The sequence below is a fragment of the Sorghum bicolor genome, chromosome 9, assembly GCF_000003195.3.
Source record: "Sorghum bicolor cultivar BTx623 chromosome 9, Sorghum_bicolor_NCBIv3, whole genome shotgun sequence".
NCBI lineage: Eukaryota > Viridiplantae > Streptophyta > Magnoliopsida > Poales > Poaceae > Sorghum > Sorghum bicolor.
Window position 1 is genome coordinate 54,168,581 of NC_012878.2, and position 20,684 is coordinate 54,189,264.

At 45.8% G+C, this 20,684-nt stretch overlaps 1 long non-coding RNA gene and 1 other non-coding gene across 2 annotated transcripts; both read left to right on the forward strand.

The window, feature by feature from the left end:
- Positions 237-671, forward strand: LOC110430126. Its single transcript, XR_002447367.1, has 3 exons — positions 237-303; positions 377-450; positions 528-671. It is a non-coding gene; the product is annotated as an uncharacterized LOC110430126 (long non-coding RNA).
- Positions 17,689-17,774, forward strand: TRNAM-CAU. Its single transcript is given in 2 exon segments — positions 17,689-17,726; positions 17,739-17,774. It is a non-coding gene; the product is annotated as a tRNA-Met (tRNA).

Consider the following 20,684-nt stretch of genomic DNA (forward strand, 5'->3'; position numbering starts at 1 on the left):
TTTATCTTTCAGCGGATGTTTTTGTTGGGCTGGCTACCGCGGAGGAGATGGCTAAAGGCGCCAGCGTTGCGCAGGAGGGGCTTGCCGTTCCTCCGCCGCGTGAGCCTGCGCCTTCTGCGTTGGCCAACAGGCCTTCGCCTGCTGATGTTCTTGGCCCTGGTGAGTTTCCTCTTTTTGGTTCAACAGTTTGGTTTGTTTGTGGCATTTTATTTTAAGTTTTGTTTTTGTTATGCGCAGGTGCTTCTGAACCTTCGATCACAGGTTGGACTGATGCCTTGCGCGAGGTTCATTCCTTGGTCGGAGGTTAGTGTTCTGGCCTCCGCCAATGGTTTTTTGTTTCTTACGATGGTTTTTCTTAATTGTTTTCGGTTTACAGATCGTTTTCGTCAGAAGCTTCGCGGCATGGATTTTGACACGCTCCTTCGCGTGCAATATGAGCACCATAGCCTTGTATGTTTGTGCTTTGTTATATCTTCCTTCGCAGTTTTTTATTCGAAGGTTTGTTGTAACTAATTATTTTTGAGCAGGGTCATCACATGGCTGCCGCCTTGGAGGAGCGTTGCTCCCGGGAGGTTATCTGCCGTGATGAGGCGATTGGTGCTCTGAAGAAGGAGAACGAGACCTTGGAAGCTGAGAAGGCTCGTCTGTCGGAGGAGGTTAAGGAGTTTTCCTCCGTCAGGAGGGAGGTTGACTCCCTGAGAAAGGAGAGGGATGACTACAAGGCTGGGTCGGAGGCTCTGAAGAAGGAGAAGGAAGATGCCGAAGCTTCGGCGGCGGTCCTCCGCACAAGTGTCGCTGAGGCGGGGAGAGTTAGGGACTTAGCCCTGCAGCGAGCCGAGAAGGCGGAGGACATTGCTGAACGCCTTCGCAAAGAGCTTGACGCTGAGCGGACGTCTGCGGCTGAGCTGCAGACTCGCATACAGAAGGCGGAAGCGGAGGCTGCAGCTATTGTCGGGCTCTATGCCGACTCGCTCGCGAAGTTTGGGGGAAGCACCTCTGCTCCTCCGCCCGGCGGCGATGTTGGGGCTGCCCTCGCATGGCTGAAGTCTCATATTCGCATGCTCCCCGACTTTGTCGGAGGTGCTGTTGATTTTGGGGCTTTGGCCGCGGTTAGCTCCTTCGCTAGGCTTTTGCGCCGCGGAGGTTGCTCTCACGCGGAGGGAGTCGCCAAGGAGGATTTTGCCGCGGCGGAGGACGTTGGCGAAGGGACCCCTTCCCTGCGCAAATCTGTCCGGAACTTTATCAGTTCGTTCTGGATTAGGTTTGGGCGGGATGAGGCGAAGAAAATGGCGGAGGATCGTCGAGCTGAGGTTTGTATTATTTGGTTATTTATTTTTGTACTGTGCTTCGCTGCTTTGCAATGTTAATTAAGATGGGTATTTTGTAGGAGATTGCGAAGAAGAAGGCTAAGATTGTCAAGGCCGGTCCTTCGCGTCCACCGAGTGAGGCGTGTCCTCCGACCCAGCCTGAAGCGGAGGCTCGTGATACTGGTGCCAAAGCTCCGGAGGGGTCTGGTGCCAAGGTTTCAGAGACGCCCGAGGCTCCTGCTCCTCCTCCGCCTCAGGTGTGAGGCTATTTAGTTTTTAGGTTTTTCTTAGTCTTTTTTGCGTCCAAGCATGTGACGCTTTTTTGTAAGTAAGGCCGGAGGTTGTGTTTTATTTTGTAAAGACTGTTGAAAATTTAATATATTGAGTTGTTTTCAGATAAGCCTTTGTTTTACACTTTGATCCTGCGCAGGTCTCTGGCGGAGGACCTGCGCAGGATCGTTTCATTACTCCCCTTTCGTATTTTTACAAAGGAATTTATGTTTCTGGCGAATTGTGGGAGTATTGGCGAGTTGCCTTCCCTAACATGAGATTGGTGGATATGTTCGAGTTTGTTGGATATGATATTGATGGCGAAGGATCTGGATTTATCCAGTCGCTTGCTCGCCGAGGTTCATGGCCTCCGGCTTAGGTGGATGTTTTTGTTTTTCTTTTCGTTTATCGTAGGTTTTGGTTATATTTTTTATGACATGATTTGATGTGTTTATGTAGTTGCCATATCCTATCCTTCGCATCTTTGGTGAGAGGGATAGGGTACGCTGGGTGGCGGAGGCTTCTGAGGATGTTGCTGAGCCTTTTCTTCAAGGTTTTCCGGAGGTTCGAAAGCTTCGTTTGGCTTTTTAGTTTTATCCTTCGTTTTTGTTGGATTTGAAGTTGTTATTTTCTTCGCGCAGGTTGTGAATTCCTCTCCGTTGGAAGATCTTCCTTCGAACTTTGTCGAAGGAAGTTACGTTACCCCGGTGACGTTCAAGCGTGGAGATTTGTACGCGAGGGGTTATCTAATTGACTGGTGGCGCCACAAGTATCCTACGCGTAGTATAGATGACTTAGTTGATTTCCTTGTTCGTGATTACTGTGATGATCTTAGGCTTTTTCCAGATTCGTATGTTAGAATTGTGCGAGGGTCTTAGAACCTTCGGCGTTTTACGGTCGGAGGATGTTTCCCATTTTTTGTTGTAAGCTTGTGTTATGTACATTGTATACGGTTAATAAAGATCAGATATTTTTACTACATGGTCTTCGCGCCTTTTGATTTTGACAACCTTCGCGCTTATAATTTGTATGTGACTCATAGATCCTTCGGTTGTTTAGTTGAAGGAGGATTTTTAAGTTGAACTTGTACAAGCTATCTGTAACCTTCGACTTTTTCTGGGTCGAAGGATGATTTTATTCATTTTATGTAAACGAACTTTTGTAATGATTTCTTCAAAGTTTTTAAGTTTGCTACAACCTTCGATCTCATTTTTATTACAACCTTCGCGCTACAGCACTTATATATTGCAACGTTACGGTGGTGTTGATCCTAAGGATCTTTGTGTTGCTGTGGCTTGCTTGTTCTTGATGCCTAAAGTTGCGAAGGAGTTGTTGATTTTCTATTTCGCGGAGGATCGCTGCTTCTTGGCCTTAGAACCTTCGACTTTTTTGGCGCGGAGGATCCTTCGCCGAATTGTGCTATTTTTTCCTTTGCTCGACTCCCGTGGAGTGTTGTCGAGGAGAACCTTCGGCTGTTTAAGTCGGAGGTTCTCAAGGGATGTTACGAGACTTCGTGCGACACCCTTCAGAGACCTCTGAGTCTGACTTCCATTGTTTCTGTTGTGGCTGTTCACGACTTTGTGGTCGATGTTCATCACAACGCCGTAGTTCTAGTATTACGAAGCTTCGTGCGATACAAACTTGTGTTGGTGTTGTGAGGCTAACTCCTGCTTCCATGGTGGCCTAGGATTTTTCTTTTTGAATGCTAGGTTTGCACTCGATGCTCGGGTCTTTGTGTGCTGATCCTGATTGAGGGTGGTGGTAAGGTGAGCCTGGTTTTATAGGGTTTCACGCATTTATTTTATGTACTCCGTTAGGTCATAATTTATTGTCGGGTTATTGATGGTTGTTGTGGTAGTTGGTTTTGCTGTATCTGACAGAGGGTTATTGTAGTTCTGTTTGGATTTCACACTTTGTTTGTTGGGGGTCTGCTTAGAGTAGCAGGATACCTTCGACCTTATTTTGGTGAAGGTTTTGTGAATTTTGTTGGGGTCTGTCCTGTGAATGTTAGACCTCTGCTGCCTTTTGGTGAAAATAATGTGGTTCCTGATGCCTGATTCTCCTCAGGTCTTTGTCAGGTTTGAAGGTTTTGCTTCTTCTGGCCATGGTGTGATGCCTGAGAAGGACAGGACTTTTTCACTTTTTGGCCGTGTTATCCTTGCTGCCCGGCTCTTGGCTAGGTCTTTTGCTAAGGATTTGGTGTTTTTTCACCTTTGAGGACGTTCCGAGCTTTCTGAGCTGTTGAATGAAAGCTGCGGAGGGTCCTTGTGATCACGTGATGTTTTGTCGAATGCTGCAGCCTCGTTGCTGGCTGTTTTTCGACTTTTTGGGATTTGGTTCCGGGGTGGATTCCTCTTTATATTTCAGAGGTTTTTACATAGGTTCTGCCTCGTTAAAAACCTCACCTCCTGGTAGGAGTACCCCTGTGAGGAAAAGAGTGCAGACCTTGGAATGCGAAAATGTAGAGAAAAAGAAAACTAGCGTATTTGGGGATGTGGATGCTGCCGCTTATTTTGCAGGGGTCATCCTTACACTCAAATGTAAAATCTACGTAGGTTGTCGACGTTCCACGTGTGGGTGGAGGTTCTTCCTTCGAGGTCTTTCAGGTAGAAGGATCCCGTCCTTCCTGCTTGTATTGCTGTGTAAGGTCCTTCCCACTTGGGTTGCAATTTACCAGCGTTTGGGTGATCTCCTTTTTTCCTGAGGACCAGGTCTCCGTTTTGTATGTCTTTTCGTACTACCTTGCGGTCTCTCCAATTCTTGGTTTCTCGTTGATACCTTGCAATGTTCTCCACTGCCTCAAGTCTTATTGATTCTAAGGTTTCCTTGCAGTACTCTTCATCTTCGGCCAACTGCTGCTTCATGGAACGCAGGCTTTGGTGCTTGATTTCTTCGGGCAACATTGCCTCTTCCCCATACAAGAGCTTGAATGGAGTAAATCCAGTTGTTCTTGAAACTGTTGTGTTATGTGACCATACAACTCTTGGTAGTTCTTCAGCCCATTTCCCCTTGCGTAGGTTGAGTAAGGTCTTGGAGATTGCGGAGAATATTGTTCTGTTTGCTCTCTCTACGGCCCCGTTTGACTCTGGGTGATAAACAGACGCGAAAGCAATTTTGGTTCCTATGTGATGGCAGAATTCCTTGAACCTGTCTGAATCAAACTGCTTCCCGTTGTCAACTGTGAGCAAGCGTGGGACTCCGAATCTGCAGATTATGTTCTGCCAGAAAAATTTCCTGATTGTTTCAGAGGTTATGGTTGCCAGTGGCTTAGCTTCAATCCATCTTGTGAAGTATTCGATGGCCACGACTGCGAATTTGTTTCCCCCCTGGGCAGTTGGCATTGGCCCTACCAGGTCCATTCCCCATCTCTGCAACGGCCATGATGCTGGTATGAGCTGAGTTAGTGCTGAAGGTCCCGACTGAATTGGTGAGAAGGTTTGGCAGGCTTTGCATGTCTTCACTATTTCTTCAGCATCTTTAATGTGAGTTGGCCAGTAGAAGCCTTGTCTTAATGCTTTAGCAGACAACGCGCGAGGTCCGATGTGAGACCCGCACATCTCGGAGTGTATCTCTTGTAGGAGTTCTCTGCCCTCGCTTTGTGATATGCATCTCAGCAAAGGTTGGACTACGCCTTTCTTGTACAGGATCCCGTCAATGGAGGTGTAATTCCTTGCTCTTGCCTCCATCCTCTTGGCTGTTGCTTCGTCATCTACAGCTGTCTCGCCTTTGAGGCAATCAGCTATTGCCTGCCTCCAATCTTCGCTTTCTGTCAGCAGGACTGAGCGAAAGGCTTTTGGCAACGATTCGGTTGCGGGTGTTGCAACAATCTGGTGGAAGGTTTCTTCTGGCAAGGGGGTGTTGTTGGCTGCTGCTTTGGCTAGCTCGTCTGCCTCGGAGTTTTCGGCTCTTGGAATGTACTGCAGAGTGAATCCCTTGAACCTTCTCTCCAGGCCTCTTACGACGGCCAGGTATCTTGCCAGCTCCGGGTTGTGTGCTAGGTATTCCTTCTCCACTTGCCCTGCCACCACCTGGGAGTCTGTCTTGATGAGTAGGGTCTTTGCTCCCGAAGCCTTAGCTTTGTTCAGCCCGAGGATGAGACCTTCATACTCAGCTATGTTGTTTGTTGCTTTGAATTCGAGTCGTATAGCAAACTTTAGTTTGAGTCCAGATGGTGCGATTAGAACGGCTGCTGCTCCTGCTCCCGCTTGACCCCAGGCGCCATCTGTGTACAGCGTCCACGGCTGATCGATTACCTTCTCCTCGTTTTTGTTCGAAGGTGTCCAATCTGCCATGAAGTCAGCCAGGGCTTGAGATTTGATGGAGGTTCTGGGGACATAGGTGATATCAAACTGTGATAGTTCGGCCGCCCATTTTCCTATACGTCCGGAAGCCTCTTTGTTCCTAAGGATATCACTCAGTGGCTGTGAAGTGGGCACTTTAATCTCGTGGCTTTGGAAGTAATGCTTGAGCTTCCTTGATGCACACAGGACCGCGTATGCGATTTTTTCTATCTCCGTGTAGTTCAGCTTTGCTCCTGATAGAGCTTCAGATACGTAGTAGACGGGTCTTTGCACCGTTCCCTTACTATCGCTTGTCTCGTGCACCAGGACACCACTGACAGCGTGATTGGAGGCAGCCACATACAGCAGTAGTGGGGTGTCCGGCTCAGGCACTGTCACCACTAGGTTGGTTGCAATGTAATTCTTGAGCTGCCTGAAGGCCTCTGATTGTTCCGGACCCCATTCTGTTTTACCTTCTCCTCTCAGCACTTTGAAGAATGGGAGGCTCCGTTCTGCCGATCTTGATATGAATCTGTTGAGGGCTGCTATTCGGCCGGTCAGTCTTTGCACTTCTTTCTTGTTTGAAGGTTCTGTCATTGACATGATTGCTTTTGTCTTGTCTGGGTTAGCTCTAATTCCTTCGGAGCTGATGATATACCCCAACATCTTTCCCTTGCTGACCCCAAACACACACTTCTCCGGGTTGAGTTTCAGCCCGGCAGATCTAAGGTTGACGAAGGTTTCCTGCAGGTCCTTGATATGATCTTCCTTGCGCTTGCTCATGACGACAACATCGTCGACGTAGGCTATGATGTTTCTCTGTAGCTGACTTCCTAGAACCTTCCCCATCATTCTGGAGAAGGTTGCTCCGGCGTTTTTGAGACCTTCTAGCATTCTGGTGTAGCAATACGTGCCGAATGGGGTCGTGAAGCTTGCCTTTCCTTCGTCTTCTTTTTTGAGCCAAATTTGGTGGTAGCCAGAGAAACAGTCCAGCAGTGAGAATCTCTGACAACCAGCTGCTTTGTCCACAGAGGTATCTATCCTTGGCAAGGGGAAGGAGTCTTTGACACAAGCCTTGTTAAGATCCGTAAAATCTATGCACATTCTCATTTTGCCATTTTTCTTGGGGACCAAGACCACATTTGCCAACCATTCCGGGTATACGACTTCTCTGATGACCTTTGCGTCCAGGAGTCTTTGTACCTCTGCCTTCGCGGCTAAGGTTCTTTCTTCAGACATTTTTCTCTGTCTCTGCTTCTTCGGCCTCATTCTTGGATCGATGTCCAGCGAATGCTCTATTATGTCTCTGCTGACTCCTTGTAGGTTAGCGGCACTCCAAGCGAAGATATCTTGGTTCTTTTGCAATACGTCTAGCAATTCGAGTTCCTCCTCTCTACCAAGGGTGGCGGAGATGGTGACCTTCTTATCTGGAACAGCTTCCTGCAGAGGGATACACTTCGTTTCCTCCTGATCAGCCAGGTCTGTTTTCCCCCTTGGCATGTCTGGCGGCTGGGAAGCTTCATGCTGCGTAGAGTCTACGGAGTTTATGTTCCGGAAGGACTTGTAGATTGCTTTCTCTATGTTCCTTGCCTCCTTTTGACTTCCGTGAACCGTTATCACTCCGTGCAGAGCCGGGATTTTCATGCACAGGTATCCCATATGAGCGGCCGCATTGAACTTGTTCAAGAATCCTCGCCCGAATATGGCATTATATGGGTAGTGCAAGTCTACTACATCGAAGGTGACGTACTCTGTTCTTGCGTTCTCTGTTGTGCCGAAGGATACGGGCAAGGCGACCTTTCCCAGAGCATGTATCTGCTTTCCTCCGAACCCGATCAAAGGTGACTCCGAAGGTTGGAGTTGGCTTCTGCTGAGCTTCATTTGGTCGAAGGTTCCAGCAAATATTATGTCTGCGGAACTCCCTGAATCCACTAAGATTCTGCTTACTCCCCAACCCGCAACATTTGTTGTTATGACCAAGGCGTCTGTGTGAGGGTAGCTTTCCAATCTTAGATCCTCCTCGGTGAAGGTTATTGGGGTTCTGGACCAATCAGTGCATCTCACTGGCCCTTGAACTGCAACGTTGTTGACGAGCCTGAGGTGATCCTTCTTCTGTTTCTTTGTCTGGAACTCCATTGAGGACCCCCCAGCTATTGGTAAGATCATTCCAATTGTGGGCAGGGGTGTATGAGGGCCGATCTGATTATCAGGGTGGGGTTCGGTCTTTGGTGGTGGTGGGGCTTGGAGTAGCTGTAGCTGGTTTGGGGGAGGAGGTAGTGACTGCTGGTGGGGTTGCGGGGTTTCGATGTACGTGATGTGTGGAGGTCGTGGAGGAGCATAGTTTGGTGGAAGGTTGTGGTCCGCGGTTTGCTGGGCTGGGCGCCAAGCTGGTAGGAAACTGGGATAGTAAGCGGAGGCTAGCGCGCTGGGCTGAAGTGGAGCTGGGTGCTGCTGGCTTGAACCTCCGACATACGAATGGTAGAAGGTTTGAGGGAATGTGTGATTTACTTCCCGAGGTTGAACAACTGGTATCGGAGGTTGCGGAGCTGACCTGCTCTTGATCCTCTCCTGAGTTTCTTTTGCATCTGGGCAATCTCTGGTGGAGTGACCCTTCTCCTCTCCATGGAAGAAACAATACTGTTTCCGTGGTCGCTGACTTTGATTTTTTCGCCACCCCGCATTTCGACCCCCTCTTCCAGCTTGATTGGGTATGCGTCCCGAGCTTCGTGCTTCCGCTGGTGGACGGTTATTTTCCGGCATGTCATTTTTCGGTTGTTCAATATTCATCATCTGTCCACCAGCCTCTTGCTGTGGCCGGCGTCCATCCTGGCTGAGGTTCTTTTTCTGTGAGTTTCTATCATTGCTCTGCCTCTTCTGAGAGCTCTGGTCTTCCAACCTTCTGCGGTAGTCGTTGTCTGACCTGCAATACTTCTCAAACTCGTGGTACAGCTCGTGCATGGATGCTGGCTTTTCTCTGGCCAAATGAGCCGCGAAGGGTCCTATGCGGAGACCCTTGATGGCCGCTTCGATGGCAACCTCCTCCGGCACACCGGGTGCTCTCGCCTTAGTCTGCACGAACCTCTGGAAGTACTCCCGCAGTGCCTCTCCCTGATTCTGGCGACACTGAAACAGGTCCGTGGAGGTTAGTGATTCAACCGCGAATCCCTGGAAATTCGCTAAAATCTTGTCTCGAAGGTTCTCCCATGAATAGATCGACCCGGGTCTGAGCATCGAGTACCACGCTAAGGCATCTCCCTCGGCTGCGATCACGAAGGATTTTGCCATCACAGTCTCGTTCCCTCCAGCTGAGGCCACGGCTGCCTCGAAACTCATCAGGAATTGGCGCGGATCGGCCTTTCCGCTGAATTTAGGGAGCGTGATTGGTTTGTAGGTTGTTGGCCAAGGCGAGGTCTGCAATCCTTCGGACAGAGGGGAACGGAGGTCCAAAGTGCCCCGCAGCATGCCGCCGTAGTTCGTCGGTTGCACATCTAATGTTGGGCCGGCGCTGTTCAGAACAGCGGGCTGAATTGTCGGCTGAGCTGGAGGTTGCATGCTAAGGATTTCTGCCTGCAGGAGTGAAAGCTGCTGCCTGATCTCAGCCGCTTGCGTCGCGGCTACCGCTGCCTCTTGGCTGGCGGCGTAGGCAGCAGCGATCCGGTCTCGCTCTTGCTGAAGGTTCCGCAATTGCGCTTGAAGCTGCTGGAGCTCTTGCGTGGCCGAGGGCTGCGCCGGGTCTGCGGCGGGAGGAGGTTCCTGGCGTGTTTCCGGTTGTTCGTTCTCTGGCTGCTCGCCCTCAGAACATTCTCCCTCCACGGTCGCGTACGCGCTCCGCACGGCCCTCCTTGGCCTCCCTCTCCTGGAGGGCTCTCCCCGAGGTCTTGTGGTGCTTGTTCTCTTTCCAGCCATCGCAGGTTATACTTCGGCCCCACGGTGGGCGCCAATGTTGGGAAGAGGCTCTCCGCGCTTCCCAGCAGTACGGTGAGTAGGGAACCTTCTCACTCGGTGCCGTGAGAGGTCTGAGTTCCAACAGGCAGTAAGCTCAGTAGTAGGTGAATACAGTGAATGCTCTCTTCTATTAATGGTGGCATCACGCCCCTTATATAGGGCCCGGAAACCGACCCAACGTCATTTACATAAATGCCCCGTGACGGTGGGGGAATATTCCAGCATATTCTTTCATCGCAGTCTACTGACCCCAATATACTTGCGTAATTTCACGTTGCGAACCCTTCGTTCATCCTTTGACTGGGGCCTCAGCAGGTCGGAGGCTCGGATCCTTCGCCCAGTTGCGGATCCTCCGACGCTTAGGTGTCGGAGGTTCCGCAGCCCGGCTGGTCGGAGGTTGCTTCATCCGGCCACCCCGGGAGTTCCTCCTTGGCCTGGCTGCGTTCTCCTGCCATCCTCGGACTCGGGAGGGTCGGAGGTTCCAACCTTCTCCTCACTCGTGGACCTCCGCCGGTGCTTCAGTCCCTGCACACACTCTGCACGACCAGACGAGTCGTCAACATTAGCATTTCCCGTCGGAGGATATCCTCCGACGTTTCAGGCGTCGGAGGTTCCTCAGGTGAAGGATAGCCTCCGGCGCTACCAGGGGGAAGGATGCAGCTTTTCCCCAACACAGAGGACATAGAGGGGCGAGGGATGGATTGGAGAAGAGCTGTGGCAAATTAAGGGGGTAGGGGTTCTTGGGTACATGCTTCTCCTATGCTGCGCTGGAAGAAGAGGTGAGACATGAGTGGCAACCAGCAATCGATGACGAAAAAGAAGAATTGGTCGAGTGGTATGCAGATGCCGAACAGATCAGGCTTCATACCATGTATCTAGGCCATAACCTATTCTTGTGTGTTGTTGTTAGATGTCAAAATAAAGGAATGATGATGTTGCTTGTATGTCTCTCTGATGTAACTGATTCTAAGTCATGACTTTTCTTGTGGCATCATGTTCATTTGCATGTGACTATTTTTAGTGGGCCATGTGACATCATATATCCTCAAATGCAGCAAATGTAGCTATGGCAGATCATAGTAATTTGTAAAGTGCTGCAATATTGAATTAGACTAAGGTCATTCAACTCTTTAGTTGTTGAGCTACTGCCACTTAGACCAAGGTCAGTAATTGGCCATGTTGGTTGATGAAGAACTAAACTCACGGTCACTAAGTGTAACTACATAAATAGCTAGCTTCTCCATTGTGGCAATATAAAGCACTCCAAATTGTAAAGCCTCCTCCCAAGTCATTTCCCATTTCCACTGAGAGAACAATGCGGAAGGGTGATGCTGAGTGGCGTCATCGGCTCAATAATTCTTGGGAATGGGATGCAATGGGAAAAGGTGAAGGTAGAATGCATTTTGACTCACGAAAAATGGATAATAGGGAACCAACTCCAGTTAGTGGCCAGGTGCTGCGAACCCAATCCGAGCGATTTGTACAAGCGCACTGAGGCATGGTTTTGGAATAGCGAACCGAACAAGATAGAGACACCGACTGCTCGAGAAATCAAACCCTTCAGAAAAGGTTGAATAGTTCAGCTGCCTACGAGTGACAAGTGCCAATCGTTTTGCTCCTTGCAGAACTGATTTAATGTGGCAATGCAGGTCTCAAACCAAGTTCCACAGAATTCAACAGCATTTGTTCGGTTCAATTTAGGACTAGATTTACCCTATGTAAAAGCTAGCTTATGTTTTTCAAGGTGTGAGATGTGCTGCTATTTGCTCCCAATGTTGTCCATCAAGATGAGTGGTGCTGCTATTTTTTCTCTTGTTCTTATATTTAATTTGGCTTGGCCTATTTCTAATTCAATTAAATTAAATAAATTCTAATATCACATTAAACGCTAGGAGTACTCATATAGATTTTTTTTTACGGAAATATTGACTCAGCTTAAATAAATGGCATACTTATGCATTCATTGTCGCCCTCAGCAACGGCTGCCAGCTGTCCTGTGGGAGCAAGGTGGATGATGATGACCTCGGAGCAGGGGCACGAAAACAGTTATTGTAAACCTAGAACTCCATACCAGATGTCAGTGGAGCTCTCACACGGTGGAGGATATAGGGATGAGGGAGGGGTTGGAGAAGACAGCAGACCGGCGACAAAGGGGGATTTTCTTGCGTACATGCTCTTACTGTGTGGCTGTGCCGAAGGCTAGACGAAAAACTCAAAGCTTGTTAGCTCGCTCGGCTCAGCTCGGCTCGGCGAGTCAACATTTTAGCTTATTAGCTATAACAAACCAACTCGAGCTAGCTCACGAGCCGCTCACAAGCAAAACTTATATTAGTTTTGTATTACTTTATGTCTTACACTTTACAAATGATTGATATGTTAGCTCATATGAATATTTTGTTCGACTTAAGAGTATTGAATATATTTTTTTTCTATTACTATTTTTATGCTTTAAATATATACAAATATTATATTTTGTGTATTTTTTATATTTGACTCACGAATTTAACGAGTCAGCTCGAGCTCGTAACGAGCCGAGTCAAGCTAGTTTTCTAGCTCGTTTAGATAAACAAGCCAGAAGGAGCCTCGGTATACGGCCTTAGCTGTGCCACACTGGGAGAAGAGGCGAGTGACAACCACCAACCGATGGTTGAAATGAATTGGCCGAGTTGTTTGCGTATGTGCCGAACAGATAAGGCTTCATACCGGTGCATATGGGCCATAACCTATTCCTCGTGTGCTGCCGTCAGATGCCAAAGGAACCACGATTCGCTATGACCTCTCACGTAATTTGGTTCTAAGTCTTGACTTTTATCGTGGTCTCTTGTTCATTTGCATGTGCCTGTTTTTAATATGAACCATGAGCCATCCTTTGTCCTCTAATGTAGCAAATGTAGGTGTGGTACATCATAATAGCTAAAGTACTGCAATATTAAATTAGGACGAGGAACCAGCGTGTGAAGCATTACATATATCCGCCAAAAAAAAGATACTAACCAGCTCGCCCATAAATAAGTGTAATGCTTCGTGGGTGATTGGTGGTTGGGAAACACCACTAATCGTAGCTGCTAGACCTGAAGTTCGAGCTCCTTTGCCACCTCAGCTTATTTGGTTGGGTTATGAGCTGTGAAAAAAGTTGTTGTGGGTTATGAACTGTGGAAAAATTAGAGCTTTAAGCAATAAAAAAGCTCATAGTCATTTAGTTGAAACAACTGTTAAACTGTAGGTTTCGTAAGAAATATTTGTAATGTCCTTAAAGGCTTGAAAGACTGTTTATATGAAAATTGATCGAAAAAACGGTGTTATTCACCAATTCACGTGTAAATGGCTATTTTATAACTTTTGCATATCCACCATTAACGTATGACCCAAAGCTCTGGTCACAAATTATAAAAATATGTTTGCACTTAGAGTGAACACACCAGAAAAAATCTTTGTTGAGAGAAAAAGAACCCAGGGTGGGGTAGGTATCTCTTAATTTCTATCTCAAGTGTATCACTGATCAGTAAGTAACAATCAAAAAATAGGGGAGATGTGTTTGTACTACTCTTTTACCACATAATTTTGCACAATGAAAAAACATAATTCAACTGTTTACATCATAATCGATTCATTGGTATTATTAGTTAGTTAATTAGTGTAGATTGTAGTGGTTTGCAAAATGAAGAATGAATTGTTTGATTTGAAGACTAGATGGGATAGCACATCAAAGATATTGGGGTGTACAATAAGGAATTTAGGATCCACATAATGCCATAGCAGAGTATTGTGGGGAGTGAAAGCTCATAATCCAGAGATATTGTTTCAGTTGAGCCGGTTACTATCAAAATGTTGCTACCTAGCTACGCTTGCACCTTTTATTTATATTCTTGTTGAAACAAGCCCTCAACAAAATTGGTGCTAGTACCTCTAGTAGTATCTACTAGTGTTCAGTTCAGAGAGTCCTTTACTCAAGATCCTTTGACCAATAATACACACACATAAAACATAACTTCCTAAAATGGTTCCCACAAGTAAATTTTTTTTAATTTACACAATCTTCTTCCTCTAGATTTCATAAAGATGCCACCGGCAAGAAGGGCGGTTGCCTCCCCCACTTCGCCACACTGGTGACCAGCACCACCTTGCCAGTATTCATGTCCCCGCACTTGCAACCCTGCCCATGCAACGGCCATGACCTCACTCCCTACCACAACATCTAAGCCCCACACTGTTATTGTGTTCCATTTGCCTCCACACTTTGTGTGACCTTGGTTGACCCTACTTACTGATGGCCGAGGCCCCACCCCTTGCGCTGGTGGCTGAGCATAGTTTTACTCGTCCACGGCCAAGTGCCCCCACACCCCACCCCACCACCACCACCCCTCACCCCATGATGGTGAAGTCGATGGTCGTGTGAATCTGCACACCACCCATTGCCGATGGCGCGCCACTCCACACATGCCAAGAGTTAGAGGGAGCGAACAATAAGGTGTATATAGGGCTCACTTGGCATGGAGTCACGCGCTATCGTTGCTCGCTACATCTAGCGATGTTTCTTTCTCTTTCGTACATGGAGGTCCAGTAGAGAGCCATATATATCAATCTCGTTGTGGATGCCCTAACTTAGCAAATTTAAGTGTGGTAGACTGGTAGGTCATAATAGGACAACATTGAGTTAAGGTCAAAATGGGTGTGAAACGTTATGTACATCCAACAAATAAAAGTGACTAACCAGCTTGCATATAAATAAGCACCACAGTTCTACTTGTATCATATCTTACTGTCACTGATGCTAGTAGCATCGGTAGTTACTGATAGTATAGTATAGAAGAAGCTCGTTGTCACCTTGCTTGGTTGTCGCATGAAAAATGCCGCATAATTTGGAGGAGCCGATTGCATATGGTAGGAGTAGAATCGATCTGCTGTTGGGATTGGGATGCATGCGGAATATGGGCGGCACTGGGAGCCAGACTGGTGCCGGAGTTTGAGTTTTTCATATTTTCGGTGCTATGTTAATGTTAGTTTTCTTGTGCACAAGTTGACGTGATTATCGCCAGTTCTACGCTGGCGGATGGTGATCAAGGCTTAGTCACTGGCACCACCGCATCCGAGCTTAGTGTTGGCGAAGTCCCCTCGTTGGATTTTTCAGCCGGACCCTCATGGTTGGCTGGTGTGTCCTACCCATAGATGAGCAAGAGACAAGAGCTGGTGGCCGCCTTTTGGAGGGCGCAAGGACGGACCCATGCTGGGCTGGCTTTGTGCTAGGCATGCAAAGCAAGCGCTCGCATGGACAGCCCGCACAAGTGCACAACGCGTTAACACACAGCAATCGCGGTGTCAGCAACTTGGGCATCCTGCATGAGCCTACTAGGGCCAACTCCGCTTACCGCTTTGTCCTACTGGGCCTTGCAGCACAAAGCCAGCAGATTGTTTTACCGACAAGTAAAACAGAAACCCTTGGATGGGTAACGTGATGCTCAAATGAACACAGAAAAAAGAAGAAACACTCGGACATGTAACACGTGAAAGTAAAAGACCAACATCTCCGACGAACAGGGGCGGGGTCAATATTTAGATATAGGGGGTGGGGGGCGAGTCACCGAATGTCCACAAAAAATATATGATGTTATTGTCAAATTTGGATGACGGTTTAAAAAATTATCGATTTTGATGTTAGCTTAAAAAATAACAATAAATCATCTTTCGAACATCTAAGTTTTGCAAAAACAACTCACAATATTTTAATTTTTTTAGCAAAAAGGGGAAGAGTGCCCTCCAACTGTTCAGTAAAGAGCTCTTTAAAACTAAAAAGTTGATAAAACTTGCTAAATATCCTCTTCAACTCATAAGTTTCTGTAGTTGAGAGAAACTTTGTATTTGCTTCTAGAGATAAGAAAACTACGCATAAGTAAATTAAGAAAATAAATGATTTTAGATGAGAAAGCGGTTAGAAGCAAAAAAAAAGAACTATAAAAAATGGTTTGATTCATTAGAAATAGTTCTAGGTTCCCAATGTAAAATCGTTTAGGAGTTATAATTGATGGTTACTATTTCTTCTATTAACTTGCTAGATAGATCTATTATTTTAGTAAGTAAACGATACCAAACTCTTAGAGATGTTCTTAATCTTTTTATTTTAAAAAATGCTAAATGTCTAAATTGAAGATTAAAAGGTTGTTCATAGGTCAACTATACACATCATATTTACTTTTTTTGGACACTTAACAATAGACAATTAGAGATTTATTTGAGAAAAACAATTTAGAATTGGCTGGGAAGGTTTTTTTACTTAATTTCTAGTAACTAATGAGAAATAATGAGATGTACTAATAAAAACTGTGCAACGTTAAGGCATTTTGTGAATATAAAAGTATGTGGGTAGAAATGGTTCACTCTTTAATCTTCAAGTAAATATTGAGATGGATCGGAGATAAAAACTAGAGAAAGTAGGTAGGCAACTAGGCATAAATGAAATCTCATAATGATGATGAAGTCTGTTTCCATTAACTCTTGTCTTTTTTTTTGTGTTAGCTCTTTGGTTGTTAAGGTAAAATGCCACTCACGGTCACTACATGCAACTACATAAATAGCTAACTTCTCCATTGTGGCAAACCGGCAATATGAAGCATTTCAAATTGTAAAGCCTCCCAACCCATTTCATCAGCGAGAGAGAATAATGTGAAAGGGTGAGAGTGGCCAGAGAGGGAATGAGATGCAATGGGAATATAAGGTGAAGTTAGAATGATTTTGGCTGTCCATGCCATAGACTCAACCTTATTGATCCATCGCAACCACTGAACCTGTTATTAAGCAGCTCCGGTGGCAGGCATCAAAATCAGACCGAGGGGAAATGCACAGTTTCGGTATATAGCGAACTGAACACGACGAAGAACAGTGAATGATCGAAAAATCAAGCCCCGTTGAAAGGTTGAACCATGCAGCACGCAGTGCGGCGGAGAAGATGTAGGTCTATCCTGATTGCTTGTTAACTTGTTTTCTTTTTTTTTCCGGGAGAAATGATGCAATGTGACAATGCAGGTCTTGAAGCGAATTCCACGGAATCAAACTGTGTTAGTTCGTTTTGATTTAGGACTAAAAGGTCTGCTGTGTTATATTCCCCATTTTGTTCGTTCCTACTGGAGATATGCTGACTAGGATCTATAAATCGTTAAGGAAACTTTCTTAAAAAATATATGAACGAGTGGCACCGGCTTAGTGGAGCAAAAAAAATAAGTGGAGATTGGCGGTGCTCTACATGATGATTTCACGACCAGGCAATGATGTGAACATGACTCAATATGATTTCAACGATTTAAGATTATACACATACAAACAACATGAGGGATTAGGACTTTATTAATGTTGTGAGATGGTACATAAATCGCAGATGTAAAGTAACATGACTTAAACCAACAAAAATAGGCAAATGTAAAAACAATGTGACTTGTACAGGTAAAATCGTAACTTTCCGAGCGTCAAATTTTTACAAATCCTAGTTGCATTTGAAATAGTTTTTATAAACATCTACATGTCGCATGTTTATGTTTGCTAAATCTTTTGGTTAAATTTGTAGAAAAGAACATAAATATTTATATGACATGAAATGATCATATTATGAAAAAAATATTCTATCATTTAAATGATGATACTAGTTTAGTGCTATAAATTTTATTATTCATTTCTACAAATTAGTTAAACTTAAAATAAAGTTAATTTAAGAGAACTCTAAGATTTAATTTAATCAGAGACAGGAGTGGGAGCATATCCCTCATTCATTGGGACGCTACTATCAGTCTAGCACGGTAGGCGAGAGAGTTGAATTAAAAAGCTAAAACTGCTCATTGCTGTGCTGAACTTTCCATGGTACCATGGCACATGGGAAGTCTCATCTGCACAGGTATCGCAACGGGGTGGTGGCGCAGTTGGCTAGCGCGTAGGTCTCATAGCTATTTGAGTGATCCTGAGGTCGAGAGTTCGAGCCTCTCTCACCCCAAATTAATTTGGCCGAACCGATGATGAAATGCTCAGTGACACATGGGTCGTCACGACTTGTCATCCTCGCAGATGAATACGAGCACCTCTGAGTTTCGCCCAATTTTTTTTCTCCTTTTTCCCCCTCCGGCCTCGCAGCTCGTAGCTGCCCGCAACGATGCCGCTGTGCCTTCACCTCCTCCGTTCTCAAGCACCAACCCCTCTTGTCATCCTCGCAGATGAATACGAGCACCTCTGAGTTTCGCCCAATTTTTTTTCTCCTTTTTCCCCCTCCGGCCTCGCAGCTCGTAGCTGCCCGCAACGATGCCGCTGTGCCTTCACCTCCTCCGTTCTCAAGCACCAACCCCTCTCCTCCGATCCAGGTGACACTTCGATAAAATTAAGCAGCAGGACGCCAAGCAGCAGAAGTCTGGATTCAACATAACTCTCGACTCCCATTATGCTAACACGGCAACACCTTCAATGTGGTGACGCAACAGGCAACACGATGACTTGATAGTGGTTAAAAGTAACACTCACACTAGAGCTGAACATTGCTGCCAATGCTCTTCACACAAGATAGTAGAGACGACCTCATCATCATTGCTTTAGCCTCGAGTTGGAAAGGCCCTCTTTGGTTAATAGTCTAAAGATGACCGACTATTTTCACCAAGCTGGCATGAGTTTTGGTAAACAAATACTTTTGTGACACTTCGGCAAGCACTCCACAAGGCATGTAACAGCTTGAAAGGAAAAGTCAATAGCCACCCACTATGCCTGTTCACTTCTCTTATAAGCTATATTTTTTCTTTCAGCCAACAGTGTTTTTCTCTCACAATAAATGAGCAAAGAGTATTTTCAGCAAAGAGTATTTTCAGACCAGCGAACAGGAGCCACCCGTTGCTAAAAAAAGGTTAAGGCCTTGTTCAGTTTTCAAAAAAAAAATTCAAGATTCTCCATCACATCGAATTTTGCGGCACATGCATGAAGTATTAAATATAAACGAAAACAATTTACCTGTAATTTGTGAGATGACTCATCTCTTTTAAGCCTAATTAGTCTATGATTGAACAATAATTACCAAATACAAACGAAAGTGTTACAATAATCAAAATCCAAAAAATTTGCCAAGTGAACAAGGCCTAAGTAGCCACCCAGTACAATTTCGTTCTGAATATCCTTGGGAAGCTCAGTTGCTCCGCGCATCAACACCCAGCCATAAATATTCTGCCATGCCTTCTGTGTATATATACTCTCGAGTTGAAACTAGTGTAGAACTAGAACTAACTTTCCATTGGCCGATCGAGGGAGAACGAGAATGGGGGAGGATAGTGATCTGAGCCATTAGGATAAGATCTATGGACCATGGATGCATGCCCAACGGCAGTCAAAATGCATCTTCTGCAAGCTGGGATTGGGAAACATTGGGCAATCCAGCCAGTTCCTTAGCTACGATCCAATGGGTTCCTTTTTTGAGATAGGCCATCCAATGGGTCTCATTTCCTTCCTAAAACAAAAGTTGGATAACACGTGCATTGGGTGCAACTACTGTAGAACCGGCACGTCGCCCTCCTTTTCCATTGCCTAATTGAGGGAGGACGAGCTAGAATGGGGACGAGAGTGATCAGAGCTGGTGTGTTGATTGAGATGTACATGGTGTATTGTTTACATATTGACCATGAAAGCAGAATTGAGAATTCAGTGTGGGGTGGTAAGTAAGCTCATCATGGATTTGTTGTGCGCCTGTGGACGTCGCCTAGTTCCTGACCGCTAAGGTATTTGTGAAACTTGTGCTCTTACATTCTGAGCAAGTTATTATCTAGCATAACCAATAGCATCATTAGTCCCGCATTATAGTAACTAGTCATCCAACACTGGGAACTATTATTCTCCTCAAGAATTGTTGATAGCTAATTTGGAACATGTCTCTCCAAATTGGCTAACTAGATTGATTTTCCTTGTCTCTCTACGCCGACTCGGACAAAACCAGTTTAGGTTGGTTTGCCAAACCGGGTAGTAGAATCCAAAGGACATTTGAATTCATTTGAAACACAAAGTTGTTAATATTTTCTAACGGGATAAGATCATCCTAGCTTATAAATATAAAGGGGCATGGCCAATTGAAGATATCCAATAAATAAAAAAACAAATTAATCTAACCCCTAATCTTTTCTGACCCCATATTTTTTAAAAAAAAATCTGTTATGCACTTTTCTCGACATGATTCATGGATGTTCGAGAAGTGTTTGTGGCTCTTTCCAACATTTCTACCCAACGACAATTAACGTGTTTACCGCGAGCGCTCAAGCTCTTTTGGTACGGGACCTTTGCTTTGTCAACAAGAAGTGTTCAACTTCACGCATCAAAACTTGCTTGCATAATCCTTGTTCCTTGGTGTGAAACATTGAGTGATATCCCGAGCATAAAAACGGTTAAGATATTCCAACATATATATATTTACTTGTGTCAACTTTTCATCATTGGTTTGCGTGCAAATCAAATTTGATTGGTCCTTTGATCGATCTATGTTTGGTGACTAACTTGATATAAGAGACAGTAAATACACTACTGGAAACTCGTTCTTTGTCGAGGGCCTGAGGCTTTGCCGAGGGCCAAATCTCGGGCACTCGGCAAAGACCTTTTTTGCCGAGGGCCGCCAACTGAGGCCCTCGGCAAAGAAAAGCCCTCGGCAAAGAAAGGTCCTCGGCAAAGACGCCCTCGGCAATTTTAGTGTGCTGAGTAACGGCAGCCGAGCCCCGTCAGCCTTTGCCGAGGGCCACCCGTCAGACCCTCGGCAAAGGTTTTTAATTTTTTTTTTACAAAATTCTTTGCCGAGGGCCTTTCCTGTGGCCCTCGGCAAAGACCTCCTTTGCCGAGGGCCATGCTTAGCCCTCGGCAAAGAATTTTTTTTGGATTTTTGAGTCATATTTTT